This window comes from Rhineura floridana, chromosome 2 (genome assembly GCF_030035675.1).
Source record: "Rhineura floridana isolate rRhiFlo1 chromosome 2, rRhiFlo1.hap2, whole genome shotgun sequence".
Lineage (NCBI taxonomy): Eukaryota > Metazoa > Chordata > Lepidosauria > Squamata > Rhineuridae > Rhineura > Rhineura floridana.
Genome location: NC_084481.1, coordinates 49496526 through 49510849, shown reverse-complemented (window position 1 = coordinate 49510849; position 14324 = coordinate 49496526). Strand labels below are relative to the sequence as shown.

General features: G+C 39.5%; 1 protein-coding gene across 9 annotated transcripts in view; it reads right to left on the bottom strand.

Annotated features, from left to right (window-relative positions):
• Positions 1 to 14324, bottom strand: part of COBLL1 (cordon-bleu WH2 repeat protein like 1) — a 155535-nt gene that overhangs the window by 70582 nt on the left and 70629 nt on the right. Inside the window, exon 1 of one of the 9 annotated variants that reach the window (XM_061608600.1) lies at positions 1669 to 1985. The exons of 7 other annotated variants lie outside the window; for them this stretch is intronic. The gene's annotated coding sequence lies outside the window, so the exon portion shown is untranslated. Of the gene's footprint in view, positions 1 to 1668; positions 1986 to 14324 lie in introns of those variants that run through there. One more of the 9 variants, XM_061608606.1, reaches the window with a different exon arrangement.

Here is a 14324-nt window from a genome sequence, read left to right as displayed (position 1 = left end):
TTTTTGCATTCCGCAATGTTAAATTGATAATACCCCTCCATGCCATTCTGATGCTTCCCATAAGCTTATTTCAAAACAAAACCTTACAAAATGTACAGTCCTGAACTCAGAAACGCTTACTTAACAACCCTCTAAGCTCTTATGGCAATATACAAAACACCCAAGAGACAATCGAGAATTGGACTTTTCTGTCAGTGGTCTCATAGTTTGTTGAAATTAAATAAAAATCAGCCATGTTCACAGAGTACCTGTAAACCTATTACTGACCTTCCTCCATACTATGACCTTCATCTTCTGCAGTTTAAAATTTTAAAAAATGCACGGCTGATTTTTAATTAATTTAAGAAATTTAACATTCAAATCTATTATAACGTTGAGCATGCTCAGTAAGAACTGTCGGTGTTCTAAAAGCCTGTCGAGCCCCAGCTCTCTCTGGAAGGGCAGGGAGGGGGAAGGCATGAGTTGCAGACACCTCAACTGCCAGAAGGTGTGGAAGATCCAGCTGTTGTTGTGTCTATTCCAGACATTAAGGAAAGGAGTGTGTTAGATGCGCTGCCAATTCCCACGGGTGACTCAGTCCCCCTTGGGGACAGCGCTCAGCCTTCAACCATCCCAACGGATCAGTAGTTACTTAAATTACCTACAAGGTGCTGGTCTTGGTTGCTGCACATCTAAGTAGCCTAAAACTACATTAAAAATAAGCACACACACACAGAGGGTAGTAGAATGTTTTTTTTTATCCATAAGAGTAACAGAATGGCATAACAGAATCTCACATTCCCTCGCCCCACCCCTAGCAATGATGATACCTCAACACACATATTTTTGTATATATATATTGCCTCCAGCTCTTTTCTCCTTCCACTCCTGTCAATTTTTAAACAATTGTTTTCTCCACCCTGTCTCGCTCTCCGCCTCCTCCCTTGTCTCCTCCTAAGCACCCACAGAGCATGAAGGAAGAACAACGCTGCACAGAAGCTCAATTTGAAGCACATGATTTTTATTCACAAATCAGAGGAGCAGAAGACTTCTTTTGGGGATTGCAGCTCTGTGAGGGGAATAAGACCTCTCCTAGCAACTCTCAGCACCCTTTCTCCAATTTAGTAGCTATCCATTTCTTAGGAAACCTACAGGCTCAATAATAAACAGCCACTGTTTAAAATAAGAAATATATCTGAAAATAAGCAAATATTAAAATCCTGGGACTGTCTTGAGAATTTCCAGTATACCCTGACAGCTTTTGCTAATAGATTTTTATTTATATTGTACAATTAAAAACATGTTAATATATCTAACAAAGGTCAAAAACAAAATATATCAGTATTCCAGTTGGGAAAGCTAAAAATGCACTTAAAGCTTAATTCTATGTATTTTTAGTTGGAAGTTAAGTCCCACTTTACTTCTAGGTGCATGTGTACAGGATTGTAACTTTAATGCCACCAATCTATACAAAATTTGGTTCATATTTCCAAGTTCAGGAAAGCAGACAGCATTTTACTCTTCCAAACTCTTAGAGATTTACTCTTTTAGCCGTTACAATTTTAAAGTTTGGTAAATAAGAGTGAATTTTTTTTTTAAAGCCAAAGAAACTCTCTTACATATATACACCCCTCTATTTTTAATGTCTCCAGCTGCATGCTCAATGTAAGCCTGTATAACTAGCCTTACCTCAGGTATTTTTTGAGACCAGCAGCAACGGTTCTGGTGAATGGCTCTAAAGTCAGCTCCAAGCATGGAATACAAAGATGACTTTTACTCTCCTCTTAGTACGCAGGGGAGGGGAGAGTACAGTTCAAAGTCCCATTTAAACAAAATGTTACCAGCAGTTTTCAAACTTGCTCTTGCTCTTATCCCAGTTGTCCTCCTCCTGTTTACTGCTACACCCGTGGGACAACCTATGGAAATGCCTAAGAAGGAGATACAATCTTCTCCCAAAACCTGTTTCTCCTCCATGCGGGAGATGAAGAATGCTTCCCCAATAAAAGAAAGCATGCACGGAAGTTGTCAGCATTTATTTCCTGCCTCTAACTAGGCATTAGTAAACCACTCCCACTTCTTCTAGAATTCCTGTTGAAAAGAGGCACACAAAAGAAAAAGTTTCTCAGTTTTACAAACCAACACCCTTAAAAGGCAGCTGGAATCTGTGCAGGTGTTAGCAACCTATCCCCATCATAGTAGGCACCCAACTGTTTCTATAATTTGTATCAAGGCAAGGAAGATGATTAAACAGTATACAGTGGCTCTTAAGACATTTAAGGGCAATATACTATCAAAAACCCTGTTGTATGCTACAAACAGTTCTACCTAGTCAAACCTGTGCTTCATACATTTTTAATCAAAATGGTAATATTTTAGACTAGTCTGGAATTGTGTACTGTGTCATTTGTTTGTCTTAGTTTTAAGGGTTTTTATTCAGCTCTTGTGTTGTATTCTGTTGGTTTGTCAACTTTAAAATGTATTTGCATGTTAGTGATCACTGAGACTTAAGACTTAGTAAAATAAGAAAAGCTAGTTTATTTATAGAAAACAAAACAGGAGTTGATCTTGCCCAACTTCCAACACCCCTTCTCAATGAGTGTTTAGTTCAGCCCACAAGGTTCATCTTGTCTCGCAGCTTGCAGTGTCTGACTTTGCCCAACGCCTTCGTGAGAGCATCTGCAGTCATGTCTTCTGTTGGACAATACTCCATCTTGAGCAGTCCTCTGAGGTAGGTAGGTGCTTCACGTCTATGTGCTTGGTGCGTGAACTCACCCCTTCTGACTCCAAGAGTCTGTTGCATCCTTCATTGCTTCCCAGTCCCTTTTGATTGGCAAGCTGGTTTTTCAGCACAGGTATCCCACTCCTACCACCACATCTGGCCTGGTAACAGTACTGAAATACAGACTTTTCTGATGGCTTGTTTTGTATCTCTCAACCTTTCCTTTAGCATTTGGCTTTTTCTTGAATTTCCTCTTGTGGCCTGCAGCTTTCCTTTCTTGAGGAAGCTTGGTCAGTGTCCAAGTTTTATTTTTGTGTAGAGCTTCCAGCTCTTCCTTGGCTGCCTGCCTCCACCTCTTAGCTTCAGCTTTGGGTAAAGCTTCAACCTCTTTCCAGGTCTCTGGTTCTGAAAGTTCATCTCTCACAAGGTAAGCAAGTCTTTCTGTGGTACACCTCTGTTGGTGCGTTCAGAGCATCTCGGTGCTGGCGCTTCGCCTGCCCCTTCTGGCTCTGTTGACTCTTCTGGCTCAGACTCCTCGCCTTCCTCTGCAGGTATATTATTGTTATACCTTCTGTGGTGGAAGAATAACTCCGCTTCTTCTTCCTTTTCGCTGTCATCTGTTTGGTGTGGCGCCCCTTCTGGTTGGTGTGCACACTTTCCTTCATCAAAGTGGACAGCTCTGCATATTTCAACTTCTCCAGTTTTGGGATCTATTACTCTGTATCCCTTCTACATTGAAGAATATCCAATGAATATTTGTTCCCTGGCAGTGTTGTCAAGTTTTGACCTCTTTTGTTTTGGGATGTGCACAAAGGCCTTGCACCCAAAAACACGGAAGGTGAGACACGCTTGGTGCCCTATCATGCCATAGCTCAAATGGCATTTTGTTGGTTGCAGATACAGGAAGTCAGTTTTGCAGGTAGGTGGCAATAACCGCAGCTTCTCCCCAGTATTTCCTTGGTAACTGTGCATCTTCCAACAAGGAACGAATCATTTGTCCAAGGGTCCTGTTCATTCGTTCCGCGGCCCCATTCTGTTCTGGGTTGTAGACAACTGTAGTCTGGTGCTCTATGCCTTCCTCACGGAAAAAGTCTTGCATAATCCTGGACACATATTCTCCTGCATTGTCAGATCTTATGATCTGTGGCTTTCTGCCAAATTTGTTGGACACAATCCTGACATGGTTCTTCAGTTTTTGAAGTACCTGACTTTTCTCTTTTAGCAGGTACATTGTAGTATACCTGGACTAGTCATCTATAAAAGTCAGCATGTATAAATTTCCACCCTGTGATGGCACTTTCATTGGCCCACAAAGATCACTGTGAATTAATTCTAGAGGCTTTCTGGTTTTCCTCTCACTTTTCTTAGGAAATTTTGGTTTCAGACACTTGGTCTTAATACAGCATTCAAATTTTTCTGTACATTTGCACTGTCCCATTCTAATGCCTCTAGCCAAATTCTCTTTCTCTAGAGCAGTTACTCTGGCTAAGCTGGCATGTCCCATTCTTCTATGCCAAATATGCAAACATTCAGAATTACTGGTTTCCTTGACCACATTTGCATGCATAGCTTCAAGGTATTCTAAATGTAAAAGTCCATTTTTCAATTTTGCAGTGCAACAAATTTCTCCTTCATCCAGAACGTGGCAAAATTCTCCACTCATATAAAGTTCACCTCCCAATTCCATTATTTTAGTAGCATTTATTAAGTTGTCTTTAAAATCTGGAACGTATAGGCAGTTTTTAAGTTCAAGCTGTCTTTCACCATCTGGCGTTTTGCACAGCAATTCCACTGAACCTATTCCTTGACAATAAAAAATATCTCTGGAGGCAGTTTTTATTTCTTGTTTAAAGTTTTTAGAATACTTACACAATTTTTTTTCTTTTATTAGGTGGCTTGTACATCCTGAATCGATTAAAAATCTGTTTTTATAATCATCTTTCCTTTCACCAGATACATGGTAACTAGAAGCCTTTGTTTTTGCCTTTCTCTGCCCAGAGGCTTCTCTCACTTCAGTTTGCCTTTGTTTAAAGACAGGCTTGCTGCTGTCTGACACCTATTGCAATCCCTTTGAAGATGGTTTGGAGATCTGATGATGGTTTGGAGATTCGGGCAATGACTGCTATTCTTTGTTTGCTTGTTTGCCTCTTGAGACAGACTATGTTCTTCCTGTCTCTCCTTAAAATCTTGATCCTTTAAATATGATATGATCTGACTCATGTTTGGTCAGAATTTTCTAGCACACAGGAAATTAAGAGAGCTCAGGAGTAGTGCCTGTTTCATTTCATCATCAGCCAGGTCCCTCCCACATCTCTGAAGTTCAGCAAGCAGCTCTGTAAATTTTTGAATATGCGTATTCAGGCTGCCTCTCTCAGCAGTCTCCTTCAGAGAAAACAACCTCTTGTACATGATGTGATTCTTAGACTTTCTATCATATATTTCTTGTACATGATGTGATTCTTAGACTTTCTATCATAAATTTCTTGTAGCTTCTCCCACATTTTTTCACATTGTTACATCCTACACAAACATTTAGTGCCTCATCTGATAATGCAGAAATAAGAAGAGATTTCACTTTGGCATGCTTATATCTCCAGGATGCTGTAGCAGTTTCATCCTCTGCCGAGGGTTCAGGATCAGTCAGGATCCCGTTTAAATCTTCCCCTTCAAGGATCACAGTGAACCAAAGATTCCACACTGCATAATTATCCTTCTCCAGCCTGATTCTTCAGCCATCCTTTCCTATCTTTTGTTCTGCTTTTCTTTTCTAACTTAAAGTCTCCTTTTGTAAAACACACAGAGCACTTAGCCTTTTATAGCTTCTAGGCACAACTTGCAATTCAACTTAGTTTACTGGGCCCATAACCCTTGTTGTTGTGTAAATTTGTATATTTGTTAAGCAGAGAACAACAGCGGTCTGAAATGCATGTGTGCCAGTGTGTGCGTTTACCTAAGAAAGCAGGCTTTTACCCTGCATTGTGATCACTGAGACTTAAGACTTAGTAAAATAAGAAAAGCTAGTTTATTTATAGAAGTACATAGTAGATAGAAAGGCATACCTAGTTCTAACTAACTAACTAAGTTGGAGGCGCAACACCCAGGCTTGGGAGTCACCCTCATGGCTAGGAGAGAGCAAGCAGAGACAAAGGTGTCTCCTCTCTCTCCGACCGTAGAAGAAGAGAAGAAAGGGCAGAAGGAGGAGGGGCAAATAAGCCTCCTTAAGACATATCAGTCTAACAATGGAAGGAAGTCAGTCAGAGCATCACAGGTAAAGGTAATCAAGCCTATCCATCTGGAGGACCCTAACTCTATCTCCCTTCTGGAACATAAACAAAAGAACAAAACAGGAGTTGCTCTTGCCCCACTTTCAACAAGTCTAAAGCATGTAAGTTCAAAATTACAATGAAATTGGTGGGAATCTATGAGAATATATTACTGTGTATCCTCCAGCCCCTAACAGAAATGCTCTAGTTCAGGGCTCCATCCATGGGGAAACAGAAGCCTTGAAACACTACTTCGGGCTTGTAGTGTGGGGAGGATTTCAGGAGGGCCTTTTTCCTTTTCTGGTCTAAAACCTGCCTGCATTGTACTATATGAAAATACTGAGCCTGCACACTTGTTCTCCACCACCACGAATACAAATGCTTCCATTTAGAGTTTTTCTCACTTTGCAGCATGCTGCAATTTATTTGGAGCATTCCATCCTCAAAGCTCTATAACTGCCACCTTGGTAACAGCATTTGTATGTTAGCAGCTGATGAAGGCGGAAGCTGAAACGTTTTGGTATTACAATAAAAGCCTGCGTTTTGTTAATCACAATTACGTGTATATATAGATATAAATAGACAGATATAGATATATACATATATATGGCACCCTCCAAATGTTGTTACTGGACTACAATTCCCACGATCCCTGACCATTGGCCATACTGGCTAGTGCTAATAGGTTGTGGCAGTCCAACAACTTCAGGAGATCACCATGTTGGCTGCCTGTATACTAGATCCAGCAACAGGCAATCCATGAGTTGAAAAGAGCTTCCACATTGCCTCGTCTCATACATATACCACGTCTTGTGTGACGTGGAAATCACAAGCACCCTGTATCTCCTGGAAGATACATATGCATCCTGGAAGAAACAACCACCTTGTCATTCTTGACCATGGTGTTTTGTTTTGTTTTTAACAGACATGTGCAAAAATAATTCAATAGTATGTTTTATCCAAATTTTCAGCAATGTATGTATATCCAAATTAACTAAGAAAATGTAATTTTGAAGCTTGGAACTGTACTACTCACTGTACAAAATTAGTAGCTTCAGTTTATCATATTTTGACTTCCTCCTCTAGTTCTTCATCAAAAGAAGGGAGAGGCTTGGAACATACACTGCCTATCCCTGGAGGAATATACTGACTTTGAAACAAAGACACATGTCTGACACAAAAGTAGTCTAATAGTACAGAACTCTACACCCAAGTTATTTTAAGAATAAGTCTTTGTTAAAAATTGTTGCAACTTGGGTGTTTCTCTGGCAAAGTCAGTTTCTGATATGGTGAGATTCTTGATAAATTATGACATCAGCATGCTTTATAGTGGTACTATGCTGAACATCTATATTTAGACAGAAAAAACACTTGGTAAGGTATCTCAGTTTAGTCCAGCATTCATTTATATTTGTTGTTTATCTATTTTTAGAAGTTTAATATTCAAACATGTGGAGACATTAAACTCATTTTAATGGAAAATCTCTCTCACTCTCCCTTACACACACAGAGGAAACTACAATATGAAACTATTTTACCAAAACTTCAAATCTTAAATGATTTCTATGTCAGTAATCATCAGCCACATTCACTATTATTCCTTATGGCTAGATTGAATATAGAACAAAAATTCTTGGAGTAAAGTTGTTTCCAGATGGGTGCTACCCAGTATTTGTTCTTCTGTTGTAAGCTACAAGCAGAATTGCTATTGACTTTTCACACTATCAGGATTATTGTGCTTTTTAATGATGGCAACATGACAGCACAATATAAATACAAATATTATAGCATTATGGTGTTATAGTGCTATAACTGTTTATTTTTTAAAAAAAAAATGAAAACAAGGTATGACCCACCATAATATGAATAACATGATCATACAATAATGTTAATTTTTGTCACTGCCCACATGAGGGTGACCAGAAAGAGTTTTTTCATATTCTTATTTTTAAAGTAATATTATAGCATTATGGTGGTATAGCACTATATGTCTTTAATTAAAATAGCCCAAAAAAGTATTCTAGTGATAAATGATGGGTTTAAAAAATCAAAAATGGAATAATAAAATGGCACCTGCTGCAAAGCTTCTAATAAACATGTGCTGAGTCATCATAGATTCATTTTTCTAGTATATTGTATGTCTAGTATGTATCATGTGTACACAGCCACAGAAGAACCAAAGGGAAACTACAGGATGACAATGAGGATGTTGTTGTCCAGATGCCGCATGAAAAGAGAGTGAATGAAGAATGGCAGCTCTAAACTAAACACCTAGTATGGAAGCACCCTAAGTAAGTCTGCAATTCTGAATACCTAAGAGTACCATTGAAGAGGAACTTGTTTCTGAGTAAGCTTCCATGAGATTAGGCTGCAACTTTCCCAAATGTCCTAGATGTTCCTTTACAAGTGTAAAAGATACATAAAAGTGAATTTATATTACTGAAAACCTGAGAAACATCACAAACAAGTACAGAATCAGTCTGTAGCAACTTTAAAAGCAGTCTTAATAAGTCAAATTAAGTTAAACCTAAAATGAGCAAGTCAGACTACAGCACTGGGGAATATAAAATGACATTTATTTGTAGTTCATGGCTATAATCAAGGCATGCAGTTATGAATCTCTAAATCCCGCTGATGAATCATGGGCTGCAGCCCATGTCTGAGAAGTCTGCAAATATATTGAAATATCCACAGCCCATAAAGAATGACTAAGATATTGTGATTTTAAAACAGAGCTTCAAAGGTTACAAGATAAATAATGCAAAAAGCAGCCAACCACTTGAATATCAGTTTTCTTTTGTCATGCAAACATACACTTCACCCAAGTATGGTTACAAAATAAAGTTAAGCTATAACAAAGCACAGATTAAAGAGACAATCAGAGCTATTAATACTGACCGTGCACTATATAAACTTTATATGCTGTGATACGATGCCTCTCCAGCTATATAGGCTATACACTGACATAAAGTTGTCTTCATGCTTTAAAACACTGATATTTTAGCGTAGTCAATCTTTTTAATGCATACTGCCCTCTTTTTTACAAGTTAAAAATACTGATCAAAATGTTTGGCTTACCCCAAACCTGACACATCTTGCTTCTTCTTTCACCACCACAATACAAATCTTGTGGATTTTCCCCTAAAGCATACATATAGACAAGTTGACCAGCTTGACTCATCCGCTGCTCGCCAGCTAATTAATTACATCATTAGGACTTCCTATTTATAATCCCATGGCAGGACCAAAACAACCTAGATAGCACATTTACAGATTTGTATCGTCAGTAATCCTGACATATCTGCTTCAGCTACTTCAAGAAACTACATTAAGCAGCTTGAAGATCTTCTGGTAATTCATATAGAATAAAACAAATCAAAACAACCTAATAGTTTATGCTGAAAAGGTTAAAACATTGGGAATTGATAGTAATGGAAATATCTACTCCCTGATATGAAAACCTCTCCTCGTATAAGATTAAGCACACCGGTAAAGATCTTGACAACAGCATCAAAGAAGCCCATGTATCCCTGGGTCAAAGGAATTTGAGACTTCCATTAAATGTTACTACTGTTGGAGATTTGTCTTGGAACCAAGGTAGGAGGGGTGGGTTAACTGGAAGTATAAAGCACCAAAGAGATAGCAGTTTAGAAAAGGCTTTGTGAAATGAGCACATTTCAAAACTGTGGAAGGGACAGAACTTATGCATGTGGATGCACGAGGTCCCAATTTCAGTTCTGGGTATCTCTAGTTAAAAATAACCCACTGGAGCAGGGATAGAAAGGTTAAATGGACTACAGGCCTGACATAACAAGGTAACTTCGTATGTTCATAGCTTCATTAATAGTCAATCTCATTTGTTTCACATGTAACTCAGGACCATCTCAAATATTTGCTAGCCAGTGGCACACATGCATACCACCTTCAGCCCCAGTTTCCATTTTTGGGAGTTGTTTATTAAGTACTCCCATGAGAAAATCTCGCTCCACAAGGTGGAAGGAAGGAAAGGAACTTACCACCTCTGAAAAGCGGTGTGATGTGCATGCAGGAATGCTTTCAAACAAGAAATACTGCCACATGAAAAAAAAAACCGAGATAGTATCGTTCCATGTGCACAATGTTTAGCCTCTCAGCCAGTGTTATGTTTGTATCACACTCCTTACATAGTTGCAAGCCTGAGTAGGGAGTTGGCTTGATGGGCGTAAGGATGGGTGCTGTTCCAAGCTCACAGAAAACAAGAGTGGGAGTACAGGACCAAAGAGACCCAAAGCAGATGTATGCAGTGAGCACAAGACAGGAAATAAGAAAATGTCAGGAGCAGAAAACAAAAAGGCTTAAATTAAAGAATAGTGGCTTTAGAGTTGAGGCATAAAGCAACAAAGAGCCAAGCAGAGAGACACTTAAGAGCAGAAAGAAACATTCACAGCAAAAAGAAAAATGATCTTGGCAGAGGCATATTAATTTGAATACAGAAAGAAGGCAGAAAGGCAGGCCAATGGGGGGTGTTGTGTGTGCAGTATTTATTTATTATTTTATTTATATCCTGCCCTTCCTCCCAGCAGGAGCTTAAATGCACAACGTACTAAACAAAGAAAGGAGAGCAAGCTTGGGGCGGGGAGGAGATTGCTTACCATCAGCTTGGACTCGTGCCCATTAGGACTGCTGGGGCAAAAGGCAGTGAGAGCATCATCATCATCATCATCTATTAGATTTGTTAGTCGCTTGCTACCCGAAGGTCTCCAAGTGACTTACAATGTTAATACAGTAGGTGGAGCCAGAGCCAACAACAAAGCAGAGCCAACTAATTCTAGTTTTGACCTCACCCGTATTAATGGCAACACTAAAACTAAGGAAGAGGAAGCTGACAGCCACTGCCACTCCCTGGACTGGATGTAAGTAAGAAGGCAAACAAGTATGGATTAGCTAATGGCAGACCAAAGTTGGTGGGGCAAAGTCGCCCTAATGGACCAGCCTCCGCTACCCGCTGCCTTAGTCTCAAAGACAACAGAAGATCAAAATCAGAGTAATGTGCAACATTTGTTGTGAAACACACACAGGCCCAAAGATCCAAGTGTATAATGCATTCACACAAGCATTGGATCAGCCAATGCCAATGACCGTGGTTACTGACCCACTGATATAACAAGTTGTGAACGGGGCTGACACGTCCAGATTTTCCTATGCTCCTTAGATTCCTTTTCAAGAGCTTTTGCTGAAAGGGAGCTCATCTAATACCGTAACAATCTTCTCAAAAGTCAATAATGTGTGTCTGGGGGAAAATGTGATAATTATTAATCATCTCCTTTCATAAAATCTGGAAATGATCTGATTCTTTGCAGAACAGAAGATTTTACAAACTGTGTCCTTCCTCTTCTGCATCACTATTCAAGTAAAGAGACTTCAAAATCCTATGCACATGTATATCAGAGCAAGTCCCAGTGAACAGAGTGCAATTGCTTCCACCTAAACATATACAGTAGGGCCCCACTTTACGGCACTTCACTTTACAGTGATTCGCTAATGCGGCAGCTTTCAATTAGGGAAAGTCCCTTCATGAAGGCGCTTGTTCCGTTTTTATGGCGTTTTTTTCCGTCGCGTGCCATTTTGACATCATTTTTGCGCGACACATCCCATTATCATCAAAGGGCTTCACTTTCCGGCGGGGGTCCAGAACGGAACCCGCCGTATGAGCGGGGCCCTACTGTATAGGATCAAACTCCACCAGTGTTTTTTATATGAGATTACCTAATAAATCTAGGCAATCAAATTTGATTTATCATGTGTGACTCAATGTTTGTCTGAGCAGACTTTCCTTTGCCATTTTTCATAGGCCTCTACCATGTCTCAATCAATCTATCCTGTCTCCTCTCTACTCTTCAGCTGGCTCATAAAAAGATAGGCCTAAACATCCCAGTATACTTACATTCCTCCCATTCAGCCCCATTCTCTCCAAATTTTTGTGAGCATTAGTCTTGTTTGGCAATACATTTTTCACACTTAATTGTGACAGAATTACAATATACAATATTTAATGGTTTCACTTGCTGAAACTATACAGGTTTGAGCCTGGCAGTGCCTGAACAAGTGATTGTCCCAGTACCTGCTGGCCCATGCTCCTAAGAATGGTCCCTCCCTTACAGATACAGTTTTACAGCAAGGCCTTCCTAGTACTGGTACTTCCTTCTATAGAATTCCTTCCCTGTGCAGATTCAGTTGTTCCCCCACATTGTTATCATTTAAATAGAGCCTGGAAGTAATTTGTTACAAAAACGAATTACTTGCAATTCATTACTTATTTGAGGAACAAGTGGGTAATTCCTTTAAATTTCGATTGTAATAAGAGTAATTTTATTACTTTTGAGGAGTAATTGTAATATTACCAGCATTACTTTGGGGCATTATTGAGGAGGGGAAGTCTTTTGCTTCTCTGATTTGTGGATGAAAATCATGTGCCTCAAACTGGGCTTCTGTGCAGCATCGCTCTTCCCTCATGCTCTGTGGATGGGTAGGAGGCAATGAGGGAGGAGGTGGAGAGCGAGACAGGTGGTGTAAACAATTGTTTTAAAAAATGGACGGTGGTGGAAAAGAATGGAATGGGAGGGCGAAAGGAGCTGGAGGGCAAGAACATGGATAAAGGAGGAGAAGGAGGCAGCAGCAGAATGGAGATAAAGAACTATGGAGGTGAAAGATGACAACATGTGTGTGAGAGAGTGAATACTGTGTTTGCACTTGGCACACAAAGCAGCCTCCGCTTCCTTCCCTGGCTACTGTGCTGCATTTGCAGTGTTTTAACTTTGTTGCATCTCAGGGGAAAATGTTTGCTTGGGTGGCTGTCCCTTAGTTGGTGGCAGGGCAGGGAGGTGGATGAGTGAGAGAGATGATGCTCGCTGGCTGAGAATGTGGCTGGGGTGGGGCTCGGTTGCATTTGGTTTGACGCACAAATACCTGAGCGGTGGCTTCTGCCTCCCTCCCCACCTCCCTCACCAGCGGAGAGACCATCACTGCTATCTTATGGATTAAAAAAATTATACTCTATGTGCTTATTTTTAATGTTGTTTTAGGCGACTTAGGTGTACAGCAGCCAAGCCAGCACTTTGTAGGCACTCCAGGTTTTTTTTTAAAGTAAATTAAGTGAAATTGCAGTGATTACTTTTGAGTAATGGTAAAGTTATAAACTCCTTTCAGAACAATTGTAATTGCAATGGTAATTTATTCCTTGTTGGGGCCATGTGAAGGTAACTGTAATTTATTCCTTTTTAAAAGTAACCTTCCAAGCTCTGCATTAAGGAGACAACTTAAAATACTTTTTTTTGTTGGATTTTTGGAACATAACTGAACTACAGCTCAATAGTCAAGTTAGCATTATCTCCTGCACTATATTTTTATTGTTATAGATTGATGTGTATCTTAATTACTGTTTTTTATGTTGGTTGTACTTTATGGATGCTATTAGCTGCCTTGAGCATCATCTTTCAGGAGCAAGACCAGGATATAAAAATGAAATTAATTAATAAATAACCACTCCTTTGCACTCAATGACAGAAGAAATATAGGATATAAAGGTAAGAAAATAAATGAGATAAAGCATATCCCAGCTCTTTCCTGTTATGTTATGTGATCAACAGCTTATATATTTCTATTTCTGGATTTCTCTGACCTTCTTTCCATAATATAATTAATCCTTTTTTCAGTTTATACTATAAACTTTATAATTTAAGTTAACTGATCCTTTATTCAACAAGGACACTGCTGTGAACTTTTTTTTCAATGCCAGGCTTCTTATTTTGCAATCATATCCACCCATTCCTTCCTTCCTTCCTTCCTTGTTTATTTAAATTCCTACAATTTATGTTTTGACTATTAATTATTCCTGTTCTAACTCTGAATGCCCTGGGTCCCAGGTTCAATCCCCAGCATCTCTAAGTAGAGCTCCCATCCTCTACACCAGCCTTTCCCAACCGGTGTGCCTCCAGATGTTGTTGGACCACAACTCCCATCAGCCTCAGCCATTGCTGATGGGAGTTGTGGTCCAACAACATCTGGAGGCACACTGGTTGGGAAAGGCTGCAAGTCTACCCACTCCTACCCTCTATCTGGACCCCACTTTACTAATGGGGGATGATAGGAGATTAAAGACCCCTGTCTGAAACTTGAGAAAACCACTAGCAGTCAATGTAGGCAATACTGAGATAAGATGTACCAATTATCTGATTTAATATAAGGTAGCTTCCTAATTTACAGTTAAAAGTAACAATAGTGTGGGGTTTTTTAGTTTGGAATCTCAGTAATTAATTACTAGCTAGATTAACAGCCTAAGCAAATATCCAATCCAATGTTCTTTTATTCCTTAATAATGTAATTAG